Source organism: Mesitornis unicolor, unplaced genomic scaffold, assembly GCF_000695765.1.
Source record: "Mesitornis unicolor isolate BGI_N332 unplaced genomic scaffold, ASM69576v1 scaffold2318, whole genome shotgun sequence".
Classification (NCBI taxonomy): Eukaryota; Metazoa; Chordata; class Aves; order Mesitornithiformes; family Mesitornithidae; genus Mesitornis; species Mesitornis unicolor.
Window position 1 is genome coordinate 220,292 of NW_010204072.1, and position 6,575 is coordinate 226,866.

Below are 6,575 nucleotides of genomic sequence, written 5' to 3' on the forward strand. Positions count from 1 at the left end.
CTGGCTCTCCCCGTCACGTTCGCTGAGCGGCTGGCAGAGGTGGATATGCAAGGAGTGCAGGTTTTAGACCTCTGTGGGGGTGCTTGCGAACAATAAACAAAAATGTGCTGTAAAAGAAGCAGTGCTCTCATTCTGGAGATGACGCTGTTTCTCCTGTTATGGAGCGTACCTGTTCCTTGCCATCATCAGATCTGAGCTGGTACTTTGTCTGGGGTGATGAAGTGCAGCATGTTGTGAACATACTTGTAAATCACTTCATGAGCAACGTGGACATCTGCGGCTGCATTTCCCTGCATGCTGGGAGCTCAGCTAACGTCGTTGCCTACCTGGAAAGCGTGTGATTTATCCTATCACGGAATTCCATAAGGCCAATTAGAACTTTTCCATTTAGTCGGGGAAAGGCACAAAATTGATTCTAATGAGGTACTCTGAAATGATTTGTACTGTCTGTCTTTTCTCTCCATAGGACTGTGTGCTTTTACTGCCAGTATTCTAGAGGGACACTCACGGAAGAAAAATCAACAGGAATTAAACATTCACCTATAAAAGTGTGTGTGTGTTTGCTGCTTCCACACATTAACCGCATGGTTTTTATGCAAAAACAAAAACAAACAAAAAAAGCAAACAAAAAAAATTAATTTAGCATGAGCCAATTTACAGAGCATGGAAATTCACGTTCATTCACAGGATGGGAGGGTGCGCAGTTACCAATGCAGTGTATATACAAGATGCCATGCTGTTAACAGCTTCTTTCAAGCAGTTTGACGTCATCTCAAAAGAAATAAATTCCTGTGGCCAGAGGGGATGCACGAAGACAAAATGGTTAAACCATTGAAAGACACTAAAATTACTAAAATCCACAACAGCTCGCCTTATTTTTCTTGGACCCAAACTGTCAGGGTATAAAACACTATTTGTTTCTTTTTTAAACATCAATAGTTTTGCTGTAAATAAATAACACTGTATAAATTCTAACAAAATAGAATAAATGTTGATAAGGCACTGCCTTTTCGATCACAAACAGAATATTGCAGATGCATTGAGCAGGCTAGGTGTCTCAAATGGTTGCACCTACAGGGATATTCTGGGTGTATCTTCACAGATTCTTGTATATTAGCAATTATAATGTTTGTATATGCAAAAACGCTAGCTTGATTTTAAAAAAATCTTTAAAATCTGCTGCAAATTTAAATGATTCCCAAAATGAGGAATTCTGTAGTTCTGTGAAAATTTTTCTTCAGAGTACTAATATTTTGATGCATGTGTTTCACCTTATTTTGATTAAATCTTTTCCAGTTTTGCAAACACTATACCGCAACATGAAAAATAAGATTTTATCTGTAAACACAAAGCCCTTCATCTAATATTTGTTGCTGTTGCCAATTTTTCAATGAAATTACCTAAAACCCATAACATATACAGTAGTTGCATTATGGGGAGGGGGGTGCTATCTGTTCTTGCTTTATAACGGGGGTAATGCTTGCAGCTTTAGAAGTGGGTTGGTGCTCTAAGGAGCACAAGTTTGGGATATTTTTAAATGAACTGAAGAGAAATTATTAGCTAATAGACTGGCAGCACGCTGTAAAATTATTACTGTATTGTGTACTGGCTATAAGATGTAGAATCTTTCAGTAAGCCAATCATCTGTAATCATCCTAGCAGTGTAATATTAGGTTGTTAAGGCTGCTGTGTTTTAAAGGGCATTTTTATTTGGGTTTTGGTGGAAGACTTTAATTTGTTGATTATATTCATATGGAAACAGCATTCATTGATAATAGCTCTAATTACATATGTATGAAAACAACAAACACTGGATGATCTAGTTGATTATTTAAGCATAAAATAAATTGTGTTAAAACTCTTGGATAATGTGTATTTGGCAGTGTTCTTGTACCCTATAGATGTGTGGCCTCGCAAGGCCAGCTGTCAACCACCCTTGGCTCTTTGCTGCCTTCCGTCTGGGTTTCTTTTGTCTGAGCCATCTCCTTGTCTTCCCAGAGTGCCAGCCCATCGCTTGGCAGTCTGTCCCCTGGGAGGGAGAACGGCAGGAGAACGCAGCCACCAGCACTTCCTCAGCAAAACTAAGGAAACCCACCTCCCAGGGACGTGGGAGATCGCTCAGGTGTGGAAGGAGGACCTGTGCACAGGGGAATGTGCGGCCTCTTCTCCAACATGTGTTCACACTGGGCCTCCTTTCATTTCTTTCACCCCATCAAGAACCAGGAAAAACGCTTCTGAAAGCAGTTTTCTCCCCAGCATGTATCAGTCAGACCAATAACCAACCCACTGCAGATGATGTAAATAAAGTGTACATCTCCTGTATATTGCATGCACTTCCTGTATATTATGGGTGATGGGCCACTATATAATTATATGCAAAACGTGGCCAAACCGAAGTTTTATAGGCAGCATCAGTATATGCTTACTGCCTTGGACTACAGGCTTCTGCTTGGTTACAATAAATCATTTCTATTACTCAGAGTTCAGTTTTACCTGGCTTTCAAGGCAACATGAAGAAGTGTTTTCCCCTAGCTTGGCACCTGAGGAAGCACCACTGCTACAGATCCAGCTCAGTCTGCTGCTTGTTATCTGCTGACTCACCTGAAGTCAGTCAGCAAAGCTCTTCTGACTGTGGTAAAGAGCACTTGGCTTCAGGAGAGCATAACAGGTTGGTTTGTCAGTGTTTCTGATTTTTTAGGGCTGCCAGCTGCAGTAAATGAAGTGTTTTTCACCATTTTAGCATCCAGCCTTTGTTGCAGTGCAGGCTTTTTACCTAGGTCAGGATAGCACCGGTACAATGCTGATGGTTCAGGTCCTTATGCTAGAGTCTGAAGGGCAAATGCCACTTAGGCCCCTGGAGAACAAACACATCTTACTGCAGGTCTTTAGTGATCGCATTCCTGGAGATCTTGCTATCCAGATGTCCCCCTCCCACTCAGGAGTACCCAGATCAGCTGAATGGAAAAGAATGCTGTCAGTAAATGGTGCATAGATGTATGTATTTAATATTATATTGCGATTTTACAGTTGAAAGCAAAGACTGTGGTGACCCACCAGCAGCAAGATAGGAGCAGCGCTGTAGAAAAGCCTCACTTCACTTCTTGGTAACAGCATCCAAAAGGCAGCGTTTTGTTTGACTCATCTGCCACTGGTGGTGATTTATGTGGCACCGTCAAGCTCGGAGAGCTGATTTTGACTGTGACAGCAGCCAAGAGCAGCTGCTGGCTCACCTCGGGGCTCCCGAGGATGCTTTTGCAGCAAGGCCCAGCCATGAGCAGTGCTCAGTGGCCAAGGAGGCTGCAAAAGTGGCAACATGCCGCTTGGGCCAGCTGGGCCAGTGCTGTACGTGCCCAGGCAGGGCCATCCCCCACCACTGGCAGGTCCCAGTCCTCCCTCCAGCTCCAGCCATTCAGACAGGCCATGTCACCACTTGCTGCCTCCTGTGAAGCTTTGATAAAATGGAGGTGACGAAGCTTGGAGTGGGAACTCCGTAGTTAAATTTGCAAGGTTTCTATTAAATGTTGCACAAACGGGATCTCCAGGGTGCTGGTTTGTTTTGCTCTGAGTGTATCGATTCCAACAGTAGCTCAGGATCTTTGGGAAAGATGAGGTTGAAGCATAAACGGCCATTTGAGGAGGAAAATGGGAATCCTGCCAGTGCTAGCAAACAGCACAGGCAGCCCTGGAGTGAGTGAGGGCTCTACCTCTAATGTGCGCTTTTGTATTTTTTTCATGTTTTCTCCAGTGAGAACATTCCCCTTAGAGGCAAAATTGTAAGTCATGGGACTTTTATTGCATCTATTAAAATAAACTTGATTGCTAAACATGCTGTTCTTCTCATCCTTTGATATCTGATTCAGCACCACCTAATAATACTGCAGAATATCCTACTGTACTTTTTCCATATCTCAAAGAATATCAATTGCATTTTATTTGTTGCTGGTAATAGTTTTAATATCAGAAATTCTAAGAGCTCGCATAGTGCAGAGCTGACATTAGTGGGATAAATGGCAATCGCTTGCAGGATTGCAGCCCCCTGCTAATTAATGCTAATTTCTTGGAGGGCTGCTTAGCACAGGCTTTGTCTGTAGTATGCACTGTGCAGGAAATCGAGACAGGCTCTACCTAGGGCTGCTGTCGCCTGGCGTGTGGGGCACGCGCCCCCCAAAACCTCTCCATTCCCCCTATGGAATGAGTTCATAACTGGGGCTCCTCTGGGCTCAATCGAGTCAGTAAAATTTGGCTAAACGCACTGAAGTCCACCAGTGGCCATTTTTATCCCGTAACCTATACAATGACATCAGACCTGGAGGAAAGCAGGTGCTGGGTGGATGCAGACAGGACCTCTGTTTGCAGGGCACATTCCACCAAACCGGGGCTGTAGGAAGAAGAGCTCCTGGCTCAGCTCCCTGGAGTGAGAGAGGGAAGAAAAACATGGTGATAGTGAGGAGGAAAATATTTTTTGCTTCATTGAAAGCGCAGCAGTTTTCCGATGGAGCCACAGACCCTAGGGCAGGGAGGGGAAAGATGGGAAAGTTAGACCCAGCCTTCTACAAAGGGCTTGATATAAAGAACAGTCCACTACTGGGAGAGACAAAGGTCCGTGAAGGACAGAAAAATGAACTGCTCAAGAAAAATCTATATATGTGCCACATTCTTCATAACTGCTGATGTTAAAAACAGTATACTAATTGTGCATAGCTTTATGTGTTTGACCCTAAATCCTGGAGGAAGGCAGAGATTTATAATAAAGTTTTATTGGTATTTTTCCCATCACCCTAATGTTCAATTACTGAGAGCCATTTGGGCTATAAAACAGCACCACACAGCGATTCCCTGTTCACCAGCTTCCTCGGAAAGCTTCCAGAGGCTGGATATCGTTACAGCACAGCCAGAACAGGACCAATCCAGTATGAACACAGAAAAAGAATTCCCTGAGAAAAGAAGGATACAAAAGCAAAGCCCACGAGCTGAAGGTGCGTTAGCTGCTGGGTTGCTACCATGCAGCACGTTTTCATACTCGGATACTCTGTCCTGCAGAGACATTTCTTTTCTAGTACAGGCTCCTGATTAAATAATTGTTGCTCAGAAAAGCAAAGCACTGTGGCATTGTTTTTGTCTGAATTGCTTGTTAGAAAACATGTTTTATCCTGCATCAATAGACACCTTAATCCACGATATTAGAGAAGGGAGGAGGGGGTTCTGCTCTTACAAATGTCTTTCAAATCAAGGTTTCTTCCCTTAAATGACCCTTCCACAATGGCAAAATCTCCACATATGCACTCCGTTTTCCCCTTTGAATATTCTCTTGTATCCAGGTCACTTTTTTTTTTTAACACTGCTTCAGTTTATTTTCCTAGCAGTATTTTCCATTAATTGCATTTTAATGTGACTTTGTCTTTCCTTTATTCCCCCCCACCCACCTCTATTTCAGTCGGATACTCTGAGTACTCTACAGAGTTTTTCCTGGGGTTAATTAGCTTCAGTTGGTCTTTTTCTCTTCGGTCTATAACTACTGAATATTTTAATAAAATTGTATTGTTATAGAAAGTCTTCCAGCTGATTAATGGACCTCTGGAATTATATTAAGGATTACATTAAATCACTGACCGTACTTCCTCTAACACTTCATGCCAGCAATGTATTTTATACAAATATTTCTACTGTTGATGTGAGTTTATGAAATACTGTTTCTAATTGCTCATTACTTCCAGCAATGATAGTTTCTCTGAATAAATTCCTTCTTTTTTTTATTGCTGCTTCTTGACTGAGTACTTTCTCTGCTATTATTACAGTGCCAGTGACATTTTGAGATTCATTTGGACCAACACTTCCCCTCGCCCCCTTTATAGTTTTGCGTTTATTTTTTGTAGAATCAAAAGATACTCGGGCAAGGAGGATGGGGCCCTCGTGCTGTAGGTGCTGTGGTGGTGACAAGCTGGTCATGGTGGCTTGGTGACCCCCACCTGCCGTGGGGAACACAGCCCCTTGCAGCCAGGCAAAACCCTGGTGTAGGGCAGCCTCTGTAAGCCTTTAAAAGGGGTTTTTGCTAATTGTGTTTATACCGCATATTTGTAGTTTTTAATTAGTTCAGTTAACATCTTACAGGTGTGCAAAGCATATGATTTTTTTTTTGGGGGGGGGTTGCTAATTAGCCTAAAATTTTCTCTCCCTTTTTAATCTATTAATTTGGAGTAGTTGGCTGTAATTGTAATTAAATATGCCGGTGCTATTTTTTAAATGACTGAAATGGTGTTATGAGAAGAAGGATGCCGTCTCAGATCGAAACATCAAGGGCCCTTGAGATTTCCTCCCACTCCCCCACTGACTCAGTGTTTGTCATTGGGCAAGCACCTCAGCCCACTCCCTCCCTTTCTTGCCTTCCAGGGCTGTTGTGCGAATTAATTAGATAATGTTTCAGCACGGCTTTGAACTGGAGAGTGCTACAAAAGTGCCAAGTTATAATTTATTGTTATGAAAACCAGCAAGCTGGCTGGGAGCAAGACCTCTGATGCAACCCCGGCAGAAAGGGGCGGCGAGGCGGCAGGGTGAAAGCTGCCTGCTCACCTCAAGAT

At 42.9% G+C, this 6,575-nt stretch overlaps 1 protein-coding gene across 1 annotated transcript in view; it reads left to right on the forward strand.

The window, feature by feature from the left end:
• Positions 1-1,861, forward strand: part of ANK3 (ankyrin 3, node of Ranvier (ankyrin G)) — a gene marked incomplete at its 5' end in the record, with an annotated part of 150,173 nt that extends 148,312 nt beyond the window's left edge. The window contains one exon of the mRNA XM_010190949.1: positions 467-1,861. The remainder of the gene's footprint in view (positions 1-466) is intronic.
• Positions 1,862-6,575: the final 4,714 nt, after the last annotated feature.